A 15115-nucleotide genomic window follows, 5' to 3' on the forward strand; every position below is an offset into this window, starting at 1 on the left:
CGTATTTAGGAACAAGAGTTGACACTCCATCTTATTCCGCCATTTACTGCAATCGTGGCTACTCTTCTACCCCTGAATAATTGAAATCTTTTTATAGATTACTCATTCCACAAAAATAAATGAACCTTGCCTATGCATTTAGTGTGCTATGCTTTAAGGATGTCTAAGGTGCAGGCTACAGAGAGAAACCTTTTCTCATGAACTTCTTTCAACTGTCCCTCGGAGCTCCTTTAATCTTTGTGGATTCATTTGAGAGGTTGGAGGCACACAAACAGATTTCATGGAAACAATGTAGAAAGGGGAAAACTTCCATTCTATTGTCCTCAACACCAGGCACAGAAGATGAAAAGTCAATACACAAACTGTACTGTTGTTGTATTTTATTATACTGGTTTCTCTACAGAGACAGAGAAATTGATTATTGTTTCAAAACAAAACTTGGATAAATCTGTACAATTTATGCTGTGTTTCTAATGTGGCTCAAAACCTGGATTTTTAACAAGTTATTTATTTTTTGTTCATGGGATGCAGGCCTCACTAGCTAGATCTCTAATGGCTAATTGCTCTTGAGAGGGAGATGATTCGGGTGCCTTCTCGAAACACTGCAATCTATGTGATGTAGGTACACCCAGAGAGCTGTGGGAGAGGATGTTCCAGGATTTTGACCCAGCAGCAGTGAAGGAGGGGTGATATAGCTCCAAGTCAGGATGCTGTGTGATTGAAAGGGGTACTTGCATTTGCTGTTTTTTAGATGATAGAATGACAATATGGCTGGAATTTTACTATCCCATTTGCCATGGAAATCAGAGCATGCGAGGGACGGACCAGCTCCATTGACCTGGAGCTGAATTTTCCAGTTTTGGGGCAAACAAGGCAAAATCCCACCCTATTTCTTAAAAGATATGAGAAGGAAATTCTCATGCCTACAACTCTCACCAATTTTTACAGATGCACCATTGAAAGCTTTCTTTCCGGATAGAGGGATATGGTAGTGTTGTGGTAATGTCACCTGACTAGTAATTCAGAGCCCAAGGTTAATGCTCTGGGGACAGAGGTTCAAATCCCACCACAGCAGCATGGTGACACAGTAGAGGGCGGCACAGTAGCACAGTAAGGGATGGCAAAGTGGTTATCATTGCTGCCTCACAACTCCAGTGACCTGGGTTCAATTCTGGCCTTGGGTCACTGTCTATGTGGTTTGCACATTCTACCTGTGTCTGCGTGGCTTCCTCTGGGTGCTCCAGTTTTCTCCCATAATCAAAAGATGTGTGATTAGGTTGATTGGCCATGCTAATTTTTGTCTAAGGGACTAACAGGGTAAATGTGTAGCATTACAGGGAAAGGGCCTTGTTGAAAGGGATTGATGTTAGTGCAGGCTCGATGGGCTGAATGCTCCTGCACTGTGGGGAATCTATGATTCTATGATATGGCTCCTGCTCTGATCAAGACCACAAGGAGCCACAAAAAGTTGCGAATACAGCCCAGTCCATCATGCAAACCAGCCTTCCAACCATTGACTCCATCTACAATTCCTGCTCCTTCAGAAAAGCAGCAGCATAATCAAGGACCCCATGCATCCTGCATATACTCTCTTCCACATTCTTGCATTGGGAAAAAGTCACACAAGTCTGAAAACATGTACCAATCGACTCAAGAACAGCTTCTTCCCTTCTGCTGTCAGACTTTTGAATGGGTCTATCACATATCACGTTGACCTTTCTCTTCATTCTATGGGTAACTGCAACATCATATTCTGCACCTTATCCTTTCCTTCTCCCCTATGTACTCTTTGAATGGTATGTTTTGTCAGTATAGCTTGCAGGAGCCAATACTTTTCATTGTATCCCAACACATGTGAAAACAATAAATCAATTTGATTCAATTCAGTTCAAACTATTTGAATGTGTGGTAGTGATCTTCTTAAGGAAAGCTTCTCTATTTATTTTTCCACAATCTTGTGGAATCTTGCATCATCCTCTTTAGTTTCTCATAAGAATGTCCCATTTTCAATTTAAAGTTGTTTAATACCATCATTTCTTTCTCCCTCTGGGTTCCCATTCCTCTAATCTGAAATCAATGGGTGCTATTCTGGTTGGCAGTTGGTGACTAGTGGAGTGCCACAGGGATCAGTGCTGGGGCCTCAACTGTTTACCATTTACATAGATGATCTGGAGGAGGGGGCTGAGTGTAGGGTAACGAAATTTGCTGATGACACGAAGATGAGTGGAAAAGCAAATTGCGTGGAAGGTGCGGAAAGTCTGCAGAGAGATCTGGATAGGCTGAGTGAGTGGGCGAGGAGCTGGCAGATGGAGTATAATGTTAGCAAATGTGAGGTTATCCACTTTGGTAGAAACAATAGTAGGAGGGATTATTATTTAAAAGGTGAAAAGCTGCAGCATGCTACGGTGCAGAGGGACCTGGGGGCCCTTGTGCATGAATCGCAAAAACCTAGTCTGCAGGTGCAGCAGGTGATCAAGAAGGCAAATGGAATGTTGGCCTTTAGAGCGAGGGAGATAGAATATAAAAGCAGGGAGGTCTTGCTGCAACTGTATAGGGTGAGGCCGCAGCTGGAGTACTGTGTGCAGTTTTGGTCGCCGCATTTGCGGAAGGATATATTGGCCTTGGAGGGAGTGCAGAGAAGGTTCAGTAGGCTGACACCGGAGATGAGGGGGTTAACCTATGAGGAGAGATTGAATAGATTGGGTCTGTACTCATTGGAGTTTAGAAGGCTGAGGGGGGATCTTATAGAGACATATAAGATAATGAAGGGGATAGATAGGGTAGGGGTAGAGAGATTCTTCCTGCTTAGAAAGGATAGCAGAACTAGAGCGCACAGCCTCAAAATAAATGGAGGGGGGGCTACAGTTTAGATCAGAGTTGAGGAGGAACTTCTTCACTCAAAGGTTGGTGAATCCCTGGAATTCTCTGCCCGTTGAAGTGGTGGAGGCTACCTCGCTGAATATATTTAAGTCACGGGTAGATAGGTTTCTGATACACAAGGGAATTAAGGGTTATGGGGAGAAAGTGGGAAAGTGGAACTGATCCACTTCAGATCAGCCATGATCTTATTGAATGGCGGGGCAGGCTCGAAGGGCTAGATGGCCTACTCCTGCTCCTATTTCTTATGTTCTTATGTTCTTATATGTTCCTTCAATCACCTCCTTCAGCAATTCTCATGGCCGAGAATATGAAGAATCCAACCTTGATGATATTCACGAATGATCTTTCCTCCTCCACCATCCTGAGAACTTCTTGATTACTCGTGTTCTCCCTAACTGACCCGCTTCAACCTTCTCCACATTTCCTAACTCTCTTTTCTTTGGATGCCTACTTTTCTTAAGATCTACAATTCAGCCCTGTGCAACAAGACACCCCAAATCACACTCTAGATAAATATTTTCTTAAGATCTCTACTATTCCTATGCAGGAGAATTCTTTATGTTTGGAGAATGCATTCATTGTCATTGCTATTCTGGTAACTTCATTGCAGTGTTAATGTAAGCCTACTTGTGACACTAATAAATAAACGTTAAAATATTTAGCTCTGAATTTATTATGCAGCAACCACTTTCTGACAAGATGTTGTGATCTTTGTAATCACTCTTCCAGATGTTGATTATTGTTTTGATTTTTACTTTCTCACCATTACGTCTTCGAACCTTTGTAACTTTAATTTTTTTTACATTAATTTTCATTCAGTAAATTTTCATTTCACCACATCATTAATTCTATTCATAAATAGCTGTAAATCCTCTGCTGTGCTATTCACTGGGGTCTACATGCCTACAAATCTCATTAGCATCACCAATTGATCTCCTACTTTGACACCTTCCTGTACTTCATCCAGTGCTTCTTTTATCATGACTTCCATGTCAGTGTTAAAGAGCAGTGGTGACAGTGGGCAGCCTTGTTTCATTTTGTGCCCAATTACACCGGTTTCAGTTTTACCAAATACTGCCCGGATTGTAGCAACCTATCTCCTGTACAGGGAAACAATTATTCTTTTCTTGCTCTCCAGTCAAGTCTGATTGCCTCAAGCACTTTCACCAACTTTTCCCAGTTCACCTGATGAAAATTATTATCAAAATCTACAAAGCAGGTCTACACCTGCTGGTATTCTAGAATTCTTTTACTCGATACTCTCATCACTGACTCTTGTTGAGAAAACCATTTGTTCATGAATTGAACTTTTCTTTTAAAATTTAGAAGAACATTGCATTATTTAGAGATTTTCTTTACAAAGAGATCACAAGTTCTTTGGACTGGGAGCAAGCATACTTTTTTTTTTAGGAAATTACCTGACTAGCTTGGTACTTTTTAAAATTTTACTCCATTATTAGTTACAAAGCCATTGTGCAAAGTGGACAGAAAAAAAATCCCTTAATCCATCTCCTTCCTTGCTCCAAAAACAGTTCAAATTCAGATTGAATCCAATTCATGGTCCCCATGAGAGAGACACAAGCTTCAAGCTGACAAGGAAAGATATTACATCTGATCTTAGCCATGGTTTCACAAGCTGTTTGCATTGCAATTATTTTAATTGATGGGAAAAAATGGTTTAAAGGCAAAAACTAATGATTTATTGGAAATCACATGACGGGATAACTTTTATGCTTTGGACTTGTGTCTTTGAACTGAAAAAGCAAAAAGCTGTCCCGTTTACCTTCTCCTTGCCTTGCCAGAAATAAAGTGGTTGGCAGTATCCAGCTATGAATTCTCAGCTCAATGGAACTTGTCTGATTATGAAAACCCAACGGGCTGAGACAAGAGGCATTGATCGGATGACATTATCCCCCATGCCAAAGCTCCATTGATGACTTGCAAGGTGTCACTTTCCACTTAGCATCCTGAGCCCGAACATTGTCCAGGTCTTGCTGAGTGAGTGCGCAGACTGTTTCAGTGTCTGAGGAGTTGTGAATGAATCAGCAGTGAACATCCTTATTTCTGACCTGATGTTGGAGGGAAGGTCATTAGTGAAGTAGCTGAAGATGGTTCAGCCTATCCACTGCCCTGAGCAACTCCTGTAGCAATACCTTGGGGCTGAGAATATTGGCATCCGACAACCACAACCAGGTTCCTTTGTGCTGGGTATGACTCCAGCCAGTGGAGAGATCACCCTGGTCTGTAGTACACATTAATGATGTAGACAAGGGAAATGAATATACTATTGCATTATTTGCCAATGACACAAAGATAGATGGGGAGGGAAGTGGTGAGGATGACATAAAGAGTTTACGGAGGGATATAAACAGGTTAAGTGAGTTGACAATAACTTGGCAGATGGAATATAATGTAGGAAAATGTGAACTTATGCCCTTTGTAGGGAGAATAAAGACTGTAGAAAGCTGCAGTTCAGAGGAATCTTGAAATGCTTGTGCATAAATCACAAAAAAAAACTAGCATGCAAATTCACCAGGTAATAGAGAAATCAAATGGAAGGTTGGCCTTATTTCAAAGGGAATAGAGTATGAAATAGGCAAGAATTTCTAAAACTATGCAAGGCAATAGTTAGATCATAACTAGAATACTATGAACAGTTTAGGTCTTCTTATTGAAGGAAAAATATACTGACATTGGAGGTAGTCCAGAGATGGTTCACTACATTGAGCCTGAGTATGGAAGGATTATTTTTGAGGAGAGATTAAGTAGGTTGGTTCTGTGCTCATTGGCGTTTAGAAGCATGAGAGGCGATTTTATTGAGACATAGAGAATTTTCAGGGGTTTGACAAGGTAGATGCTAGTAAGTTGCAACCTTTGTGGGAGAGTCTAGGGCCAGAAGGCGTCTTCTCAGAGTAATAGGTCACCCATGTATGACAGAGATGATGAGGAGTTCCTTCTCTCAGAGGGCAGTGAATCTATGGAATTCTTTACCGTAGAGGCTGGGTCATTAAATATGACCAAAGCTGAGATGGACAGATTTTTAATCAGTAAGGGAATCAAAGGCAGTGGGAATAAGGCAGGGAAGTGGAGTTGATTATTATATCAGATCAGCCATAATCTCATTGAATGGTGAAGCAGATTCAATGGGCCAAGTGGCCTACTTCTGTCCCTATGCCTAACAGCTATATGGCCTTATGATTCATATTGATTTCAATTTTGCAATTGCTCCTTGTTGCCATAATCAGTTAAATGCCTCCTTGATGTCTCTTCCACTTTATCTCTGAAATTCAACTCTTTTGTCCATGTTTGGACCAAGGGTCAGAAGCTATGCAGTCCTGTGGAAATCCAAACTGAGCATCAATGAATATGTTATTGGTGAGTAAGTGCTATTTAAAAGCACTGTCAAATACACTTTCCATCACTCTGCTGATGATTGACAGTAGATTGATAGAACAGCACTTTGTCAAATTGGATTTGTCCAGCTTTTTGTAGTTGGATTATACTTGGGCAATTTTTGTCAATGTCAGCTAGATACCGGTATTGCAGATGTACTAGAACAGCTTGGTTAAAGGCATAGTTCATTCTGGAGCACAAAGTTTTCAGCATCATAGCTGGGATGTTGTCAGGACCATTGTCTTTTCTATATCCATTGGACTCAGCTGTTTCTGGATATCATGTGAAGTGAATTAAATGATCTGTTTTCTGTGATCCTGGGGGCCTCAGGAGGGAGACTGCGATAAATCATCCGCTCAGCACTTCCGGCTGAAGATGATTGCACATTTCTCATTGAGGATGGGAATATTCATATAGCCTATTCCTCCTTTTGGTTGTCTACTGCCATTAATCAATGGAAGTCGCCAAGTCTGCAAAACTTTGATCTAGACAATCAAAAGGAGGAACAGGCTACATGAATATTCCCATCCTCAATGATGGCAGTGTCCAGCGTATGAGTGCAAGAGACAAGGCTGAGAAATGTGCAAAACCCAATGATGCTGTCCAAATTACCCACACATGGAAGGATGTGAAGTTTGCATTTTCAAAATATATACCCATCCAATGACACCTTGCATTTTGTTTGGTCCCAATCACATTGTTAGTTCTACATCTTGAAGCTGTATCAACCATTTTTCACTGGAGTTCAGATGAATGAGGGGGGCTCTCACAGAGACTTATAAAATTCTAACTGGAATAGACAAGGTAGTTGCAGGGAGGATCTTCTCAATGGTGGGGGAGTCCAGAACCAGGGGTCACACTCTGAGGATTCAAGGTAGACCATTTAGGATGGAGCTGAGGAGACATTTCTTCACCCAACGAGTGGTGAGTCTGTGGAACTCATTACCATAGGAAGTAGTTGATATCAAAACATTGAATGTATTCAAGAGGCAGCTGGATATAGCACTTGGGGTGAATGGGATCAAAGGTTATGGGGAAAAAGCAGGATTACGTTATCAAGTTGGACAATCAGCCATGATCGGAATGAACAGTGGAGCAGATTCAAAGGGCCGAATGGTCTCCTCCTGCTCCTATCTTCATGTTTCTATGAGCAATATGGCTAGGCAAAAATACATGAAGTGATTTCCCATTGCCTCCCTCAAGTGTGCTTAAAGGAAACATGAATTATCTTCCCAAAGGGTTCTTCCAGCTGTGAATAGCTGTTGTCCTTCATGGTTTTAGGTCTTTCACTTCACCACTGAAAATTCACTTGTTCTGCCCCTTGGTCCTGGGCAACATGCAGAAAGGCAGGATCGATCACCCTCTGAGATCTTAAATGACTCTGCTATCCTATTTGAATGTAGTGCAGAGACAGCTTTTTATTGTGCAGGATGGATTAAAAGCTTGGAGGAATAAGTGGCATGTAGATAAATTACACTTTTCATAGACAATATCATTATTACCTCAGTATTTGCTTAATTATTAACTGTAGTGCAAGATTTAATAACTTGGAAGTTTGGAGAAATACCAATCCTAGCAAGTAGAAAACTAGTAAAAGAGTCATTGCTAAAAATAAGTATGACGTATATATTTATCTTGTTACAAATAGAGCATTGAGGAGTGTTGATGTTCAATCAGGAAAAGTAAACTGGGCTTTAATCCAGAATAGGCCAGAAGAGAGATGATGATGCACTCTGAAAATGGGTTAGAACAACTTTTTAAAGGAACCTTTAACTTCCAAGAGCTGATAGATTCCAATCAACACATTGTTAATGTAAATCATTTAGAACTGTTTCATCTCTCTTGAAATAATTCAAAGTTCAGTCATTCTTTTTAGCAGGCCTGTGCAGTACTTGCTCACCTTTATCAACATCAAAAAATAATACATTTCAGTCCAGTCAAAAATACAATCAAAAGGAAAGATGATTTAATTCATTCCAAATCTCAAAAGAATGCAATGATTGTTTATGTAGCATACAGTATTTCCAAAGTAGGTCAGTGTGTGTAAGATAAGGAAACATTTTTAATTGTGTTTTTCAATAGTCCAAAAGAAACACAGTCATGTGCAAACTTTGTAAACTTTCAGATCTACCACTGAGGGAGAATTTAGCATGGCCAATGCACCTAACCAGCACAATCTTTTGGACTGTGACAGGAAACTGGAGCATCTGGAGGAAATCCATGCAGGTACGGGGAGAATGTGCAGACTCTGCATAGAGAGTGACCCAAGCCAGAAATAGAACCCAGTTCCCTGGTGCTGTGAGGTAGCATTGCTGACTACTGTGCCACCATGCCACCCTGTGATTCCTGTGATTGGCAGCATGGGAAAACTCTGCCCCCTGTATAACATTGCATACTCCCAATAGCTCTATCCCAGAGGAAAAACGTTGCAGGCCTTTGGCACAAGCAAGCCCATATACATGTTACAATTGGCCGCAATTTTACAGATGATACCGAAATTTCAATGTTACATGTGTCAGTGGAGATGCCACTTCTGGTGATGTGAAACAATAAGTGGTACATTCATAGATTCACATCACACTTTGTTATTATTTTCAAAGAACAATTAGGAACAAAATAAAACATCTTAAAATGCATGCAGCCATTGCAACAATTATCAGCATAATGGGAATACAACAGACGTGATTAAAACTGAATATATATTTACAAGCATGTTTCACATATGCATGAATTTGTGTCCTTTTAATTTCTTAAATTTTCTTTCTCTACACCTACTTGCAGCCCAGGCATCCACAGCTGATGTGGAGGCAGACTGCTGACTTCAATGCCCTGTGGTCTGAGATGAGCCGGCAGCCGTCCTCTGGTGGTCCAAGGCCTAGAGGGCTCCGGCCTTCTGAGGGTCACTTACACAAGTGCAGTAGCACCCTCCTCAGCCTGTTCTGCCATGGAGAGAGGAGGCGGAGAGGCAAGACAAAGAACAACACGGCACGGGAAACAGGCCCTTTGGCCCAACGAGCCCCCGCCGCCATTTTAAAGCATTTTCCTACACCTACCTTGCCCCGTGTGTATGTGAATGATACCCCTATTGTAGCCAGATTCAGGGGAGAATAGTGTGGGGTCAATTTGGTACACCAGTCAGCCTAAGAGCACGTCTTTGGGGTGTGGGAGGAGACTGGAGCACCCGGAGGAAACCCACGCAACCACGGGGAGAATGCGTAAACTCCCACAGACACAGGCCCAAATCCATGTATCTGCACAGCTAGCAGTGATAGTCACTGAGCTGTTGTGGTGCCTGTCTGCTGGTCCAGGTTTAAGCGCACACATCGACACGAAGTACTAGGCTACTCTTGAAACATCCAAGAGCACCCTCGCACGACCCACCGTGTGCATGCCCCTCGTTTGGCAACAAAGTGGACTGACACCTGTGGATTAAAAGAGACAAAACATTAACAAGTACTATTACATTTCCAGTATCAACCCGAGGCTCTGACCCTTTATAAAACCGTCTTATATAACCCTCCATCCCTGTTTCACTCATGTGCCTATCTAAGTAAACCTTAAAAAAGTCCAGCGTGCCTGCCTCCACCACCTTACTTGGCAGCACATTCCATACCCCCACGGCCCTCTGTGTGAAAAACCTTCCTCTAGTATCCAAATTATACTTCTCCCCCCTCACCTTTAGATTGTGACCTCTTGTGATAGTTGTCCCCAGTCTAGGGAAAAGCCTGCCACTGTTGACTCTATCTATTCCCTTCATTATTTTATACACCTCTATCAGATCCCCCCTTAATCTCCGTCCTTCTAGGGAGAAGCGCCCCAGTTTTCCCAATCTTTCCTCAGAACCCAGTCCTTCCATACCAGGCAACATCCTGGTAAACCTCCTCTGCACTCTCTCCAGGGTTACTCTGGAATGTCCCAGGATAAAGCTCAAATTGCACCTCACTGATGCTCCTCCTCTCTGTCAGTGCGGGATGATATCTCCCGGCTTCTTTGAGGTGAAGTGAGGTCCTCTCCCTAAATGCACCTGAAGAGAAGTCAAGGTGCATTTTCCATCTATCACCTAGATATTGCTGGAATGCAACCATGGCCAACAGGATGAAGTGCAGATTCGAATGCATTTTCAGCAGCCACTGAGTACTCTGGTGGACCTGGCTCATCATCATGGTTGTCACCCTGTCCATTGAGGAGGCCAAGTTCTTGCTTGGTGGAGACATGACAGTACTACTGCTCCAGATTTTGCTTAAAATCTGCACATGAAGGATAAATCATGTTTGACTGATTTGCTTGAGTTCTTTGAAAATATAACAAGCAAAGTGAATAATGGGGATCATGTAGATCAAAGAGGAAAGAACAGCACAACACAGGAAACAGGCCCTTGGGCCCCATAAGCCCGCACCGCCCATTTTAACACTCAGTGAGTGCCTTATTCAAGTCTTTCATCGATCGTTGACGTTTTTGTCTACCTCTAGTGGAACTCTGCAATAAAGGGGGTGCAAATTTAGGGAATTATATGTGTGCCAGATTAAGGGAGATCCATTTCAGGGACAATTTATTGACAACAATCAGCCTAAAAAGCACGTTTTTGGGATGTGGGATGTAATATATCAGGACTTCCAAAGGCATTTGATAAGATGCCACACAAAAGGATAGGAAGAGGTGTAACTTATTAGCTTGGATAGAGGATTGGCTAACCAATAAAAAGCAGAGAGTTGAGATAATTGGGTCTTTTTCGGGTTGGCAAGATGTAATTAGTGGGGAGTTACAGGGTTCAGTCCTTGGCCCCAAGTATTTACAATCTATACTAAAGGCTAGCTGTCATAGCTAAATTTTGACACTAAAATAGGTGGGATAGTAAGTTGCGAAAATGAAATGAGTAATTTACAAATGCAAATTGCTAGATGAATGAGGCAAAATGTGGCAGATGGAGTATAACCTGGATAAGTGAGATTATCCATGTTGGTAGGAAAAATACAAAGGCAAATTATTATCTATATGGTGAGAAATTTTGTAGTGCTTTGGTGCAGAGGGATTTGGGTGTTCTCATCCATGAATTGCAGAAAACTAGTATGCAGGGACGGCAGGTAGTAAAGATGTGAAATGGAATTTTGACATTTATTGCTAAAGGAATACAATATCAAAGTAGTGAATTGTGGCTGCTACTCTACAAAGCATTAGTGGTACCTCATTTAGTGTGTGTATCCTTACTTGGAAAGGGATGTAGTTGCAATGGAGGCAGTTCAGAAAAGGTTCAGTGGATTGATTCAAGAGATGAGGGATTTGAGTATGAAGAGAAATTAGACAGTTTAGGCCTATACTCCCTAGAGTTAGAAGAAGGAGCGGAGATCTAATTGAGGCGCACAAGATAATAAGGGGGATAGACAAAGTAGATGTGGAGATGATGTTTCTTCTTGTGAGTAAACTAGAAGAAGAAGTCATAGTTTTAAGATAAGGGTTGACAGATTTAAAACAGAGATGAGGAGAAAGTACAGGTGTGATTCTCCCAAAGAAAATCCTTAGTGCCAAATTTGTGTAAAACCTGGAATAACTCCCGTTGCTTTCTTTCGTGGAATTTCAAAATTAGTCTTCCACACTCTGAGCACTACTTAGTGCCCTAGCGAGATTCAAGTTGAAAATCTGAGAGCGGGGCTATTCCTGCTGGAGAGGCTGGCAACATAACACTGAGCGGGCCCACTGTGCATGTATCAATCTGTCAAAGTGGAGTTGGGTGCATGTGCAGTAGTCCTGCAGTGCCAGCCTCCCGATTGCTGGCCAGCTCAATTGCTGGCCAACACACCTGCATCATTGCCCCTCCAAACCCTACACCCCTTGAGTGCTGACCTCTCCAGGCCAACGCTGATATTTTCCCTGGTTGGCTCTGCCCTGATTGCCCTGATCACCCCAACCCTGCCCCACCCGGATGGCTAGCCCTGAACACCCCATTACCCCCCTCTGCCACTGATCACTGTGCAGAGTGGCAAGGCGACTCCCCCACCCCTACCCATCTCCCCCATAGGCTCTACCCTTTGCCCTGCCCTTGGCACAGCCGATGCTCGGTGGGCAGTTCCAGGACACTCCTTGGTCACCGCTAGGCTGGCAATACCCAGGGGCCAGTCCCCCTTGCTCACAAACTCCTGCAGGGGCCTCAATGGCTTCTATTCACTCCAGTGGGGGCCAGTTCTCTGTTAGTGGGAAGCTGTTGTAAACCCCACTGGACTGAGCTACTTCTGGTGGGGGGAAGACGCTGGACGGCCCGGAGATTTCAGTCCTGGGCCCGCTAATGAAACCTAAATGCAGATTTTAATACTTAAATCATCGCTGCACCGATTTCTGGTGCAGAGCTGATTACACTAAAAGTCCTGGCCTCAGAGACACATGGAGGCTGTGGTACCTAGCAGAAAGCTCGTTAAAAGCTCCAGTAATGTCTAGAGCAGTACAACAGGCTGGGAGAATTGCTCCCTACTTCTTTCGAAGATTGCTGAGTCTGTGAAATTCACTATCCCAGAGCGCAGTGTGTGCTGGGATATTGTGTAAAGTTAGGGAAGCGGTGGATAGATTTTTAATTAGTAATGGATTTGAAGGGCCAAGGTGAATGGACAGGAAAGTGGAGTTAAGACCAAGGTGACATCAGCCATGATTGTATTGAATGGTGGAGCAGACTCAAGGAGTTGAATTGCCTACTCCTGCTCCTAGTTCTTATGATTCTTCTGATGGCCTCTGAGTGTCTGTCAAATCCTCCATCAGTTGTGGGCATGTGATGTGTTTAAGTTTAATTTTAGTTAAAGTTTATTCATTAGTACCATAAATAGGCTTATATTAACGCTGCATTGAAGTTACTGTGAAAATTCCCTAGTTGCCATACTGCAGTGCCTGTTTGGATACACCGAGAGAGAATTTAGTATGTCTGGTGCACCTGACCAGCATGTCTTTCAGACTCTGGGAGGAAACAGGAGCACCCAGAGGAAACGTACGCTGATATGGGAATAACGTGCAGACTCCGCACAGACAGTGACCCAAGCAGGGACATTTCCGGGAGAAAAGGGGAGTTTGGCTGCAGCCTCAGTGTCCAATCAGACAGGCAGACTGATGCTGCTGGCTTGAGGGAAATGAATGATGCTACAGGTGCATTTTAAGTATGGTGCCTGGACCTTTAACCTCTTGCGATAATCGTGGGGCACCAACTTGCTGGCCATTTCATGATTTACCGCACTCCTTGGTTTTAGTTAATTGGCTCACCACTGTGTGCCCACCACGTAGTCAACCACCCCACCCTAGAGTGAACATATTGCTAACTTTCAGTCCCACCACCAACAATTTCAATGCTACCGGAACCTTCTGCCCATAGGCAGAGCAGAGCAGGGAGGGCAGGGAATGGAGCAGTTTGGTTTGGATGGGGAGGGAGAGAGTAGAGGAAGACAAACAGCAATGCTAGAAAGTGTGGCAGGATTCCTCAAAGTAGCACAGCACAGATTCAATTCACAAAGGTCCCCCACCACTTCCTGCAGCCAAAATTTATCTCTTCTTAAGGTGCAGGGTGTCGTGAGTGGCAACATTATGCCAATGAATAGGCTTGCTGCACATATCAATTCAACAGACAGCAACGTAACATGATACAGGTTAATTGTTTATTCTGATCCCCTCGTTTGTTTTGAGATGTTATGGGTGAATGTAATATAATGAGAAGCAAATGAAAGAGGCTATGATGGATGCTATACCACAAGCCCCCAGCCCCCAACTATTTTTGGACCAGAGAAATGTTGGATGGCAAGTTGCATTCCTGGCATCTTATAAAATGGGAAGAGAGATGTAAATTATAAAGGCCCCATGACAATGTCTGTCTGAGTTTCCCAAGTTTAAATGATTCAACTGCCAGAGGCTGCCAGTAATGCTAAGCTGTTAGAGGCTTCTGAGATTTGCAGCAGCAATTTTCTACACTGCCCTGAGGATTCAAATGATAAATTTTCTGGGGACGCCACGGTTTCTGCCTAGCAAAATTGTGATATCAATAGCTAGCTGGGAGATAAATGACCAGGCTACACCAGTGATTCCCAATCTTTAATATGTCATGGCACACCTCACCACTATAAAGAATTTGAAGCACACCTCCTATTTTCTCTGTCTTCTTCTCTTACTGGTGATTTCATTTTTCACTTCTCTCTGTCTCTCTCACTTCTCCCAGGGTTTTTGAGTTTTTGCTTTTATATGTAGCTGCATGGGACCTTTGTCTTTAGCTCCAGATCCCATTGGTCATGCTTATGGGCCTAACCAATGTCAAAAAAACCTAAACTGCCCATGTGCGGCTCTTTCCCAGCTGGCACTCACACAGGGGGTCCAAGACTGATCAGGTCTTGGAGCTGCCAACCACAGAACTGAAGATGAAAGTTAGTTTAATTACATGGATTTTGAATATTTTGCAGCACACTTAGAGGGCTGGCGAGCTGTGGCACATTGGTTATGAACCATCGGACGACACAATTGCAGATTTCCTGTCTATTACACTCCAAGCATGGCCTGGAATTATTTCTGTATGATTCAAAAAACACGGGTGAATTTTACAGTTCCCACCCTCCAGCGTATTGGAAAGCAAGGGAGCATGTAAAAATAAAAGGGCGGTCTACTCACCGCCTTCTTGCCCACCCTCAACCTGTCCCCCATTTAAAGCAGGTAGGTGAGGTGTTAGCCAGCCTGCCCACCCTGAGGCCTATTGAGGCCCTTAAACGCCCAATTAATGGCCATTTAATGACTCCATTTCACCTCTGCTATTATAATATGTGCAGCTGGGGAAGGTGGAGGGAAGATGACTAGCTCAGCACTTGTTTCACTGCATAGGCTAGTGGAAGCCATC

This window comes from Carcharhinus amblyrhynchos, chromosome 7 (assembly GCF_965287045.1).
Source record: "Carcharhinus amblyrhynchos chromosome 7, sCarAmb.v2.hapA, whole genome shotgun sequence".
Classification (NCBI taxonomy): domain Eukaryota; kingdom Metazoa; phylum Chordata; class Chondrichthyes; order Carcharhiniformes; family Carcharhinidae; genus Carcharhinus; species Carcharhinus amblyrhynchos.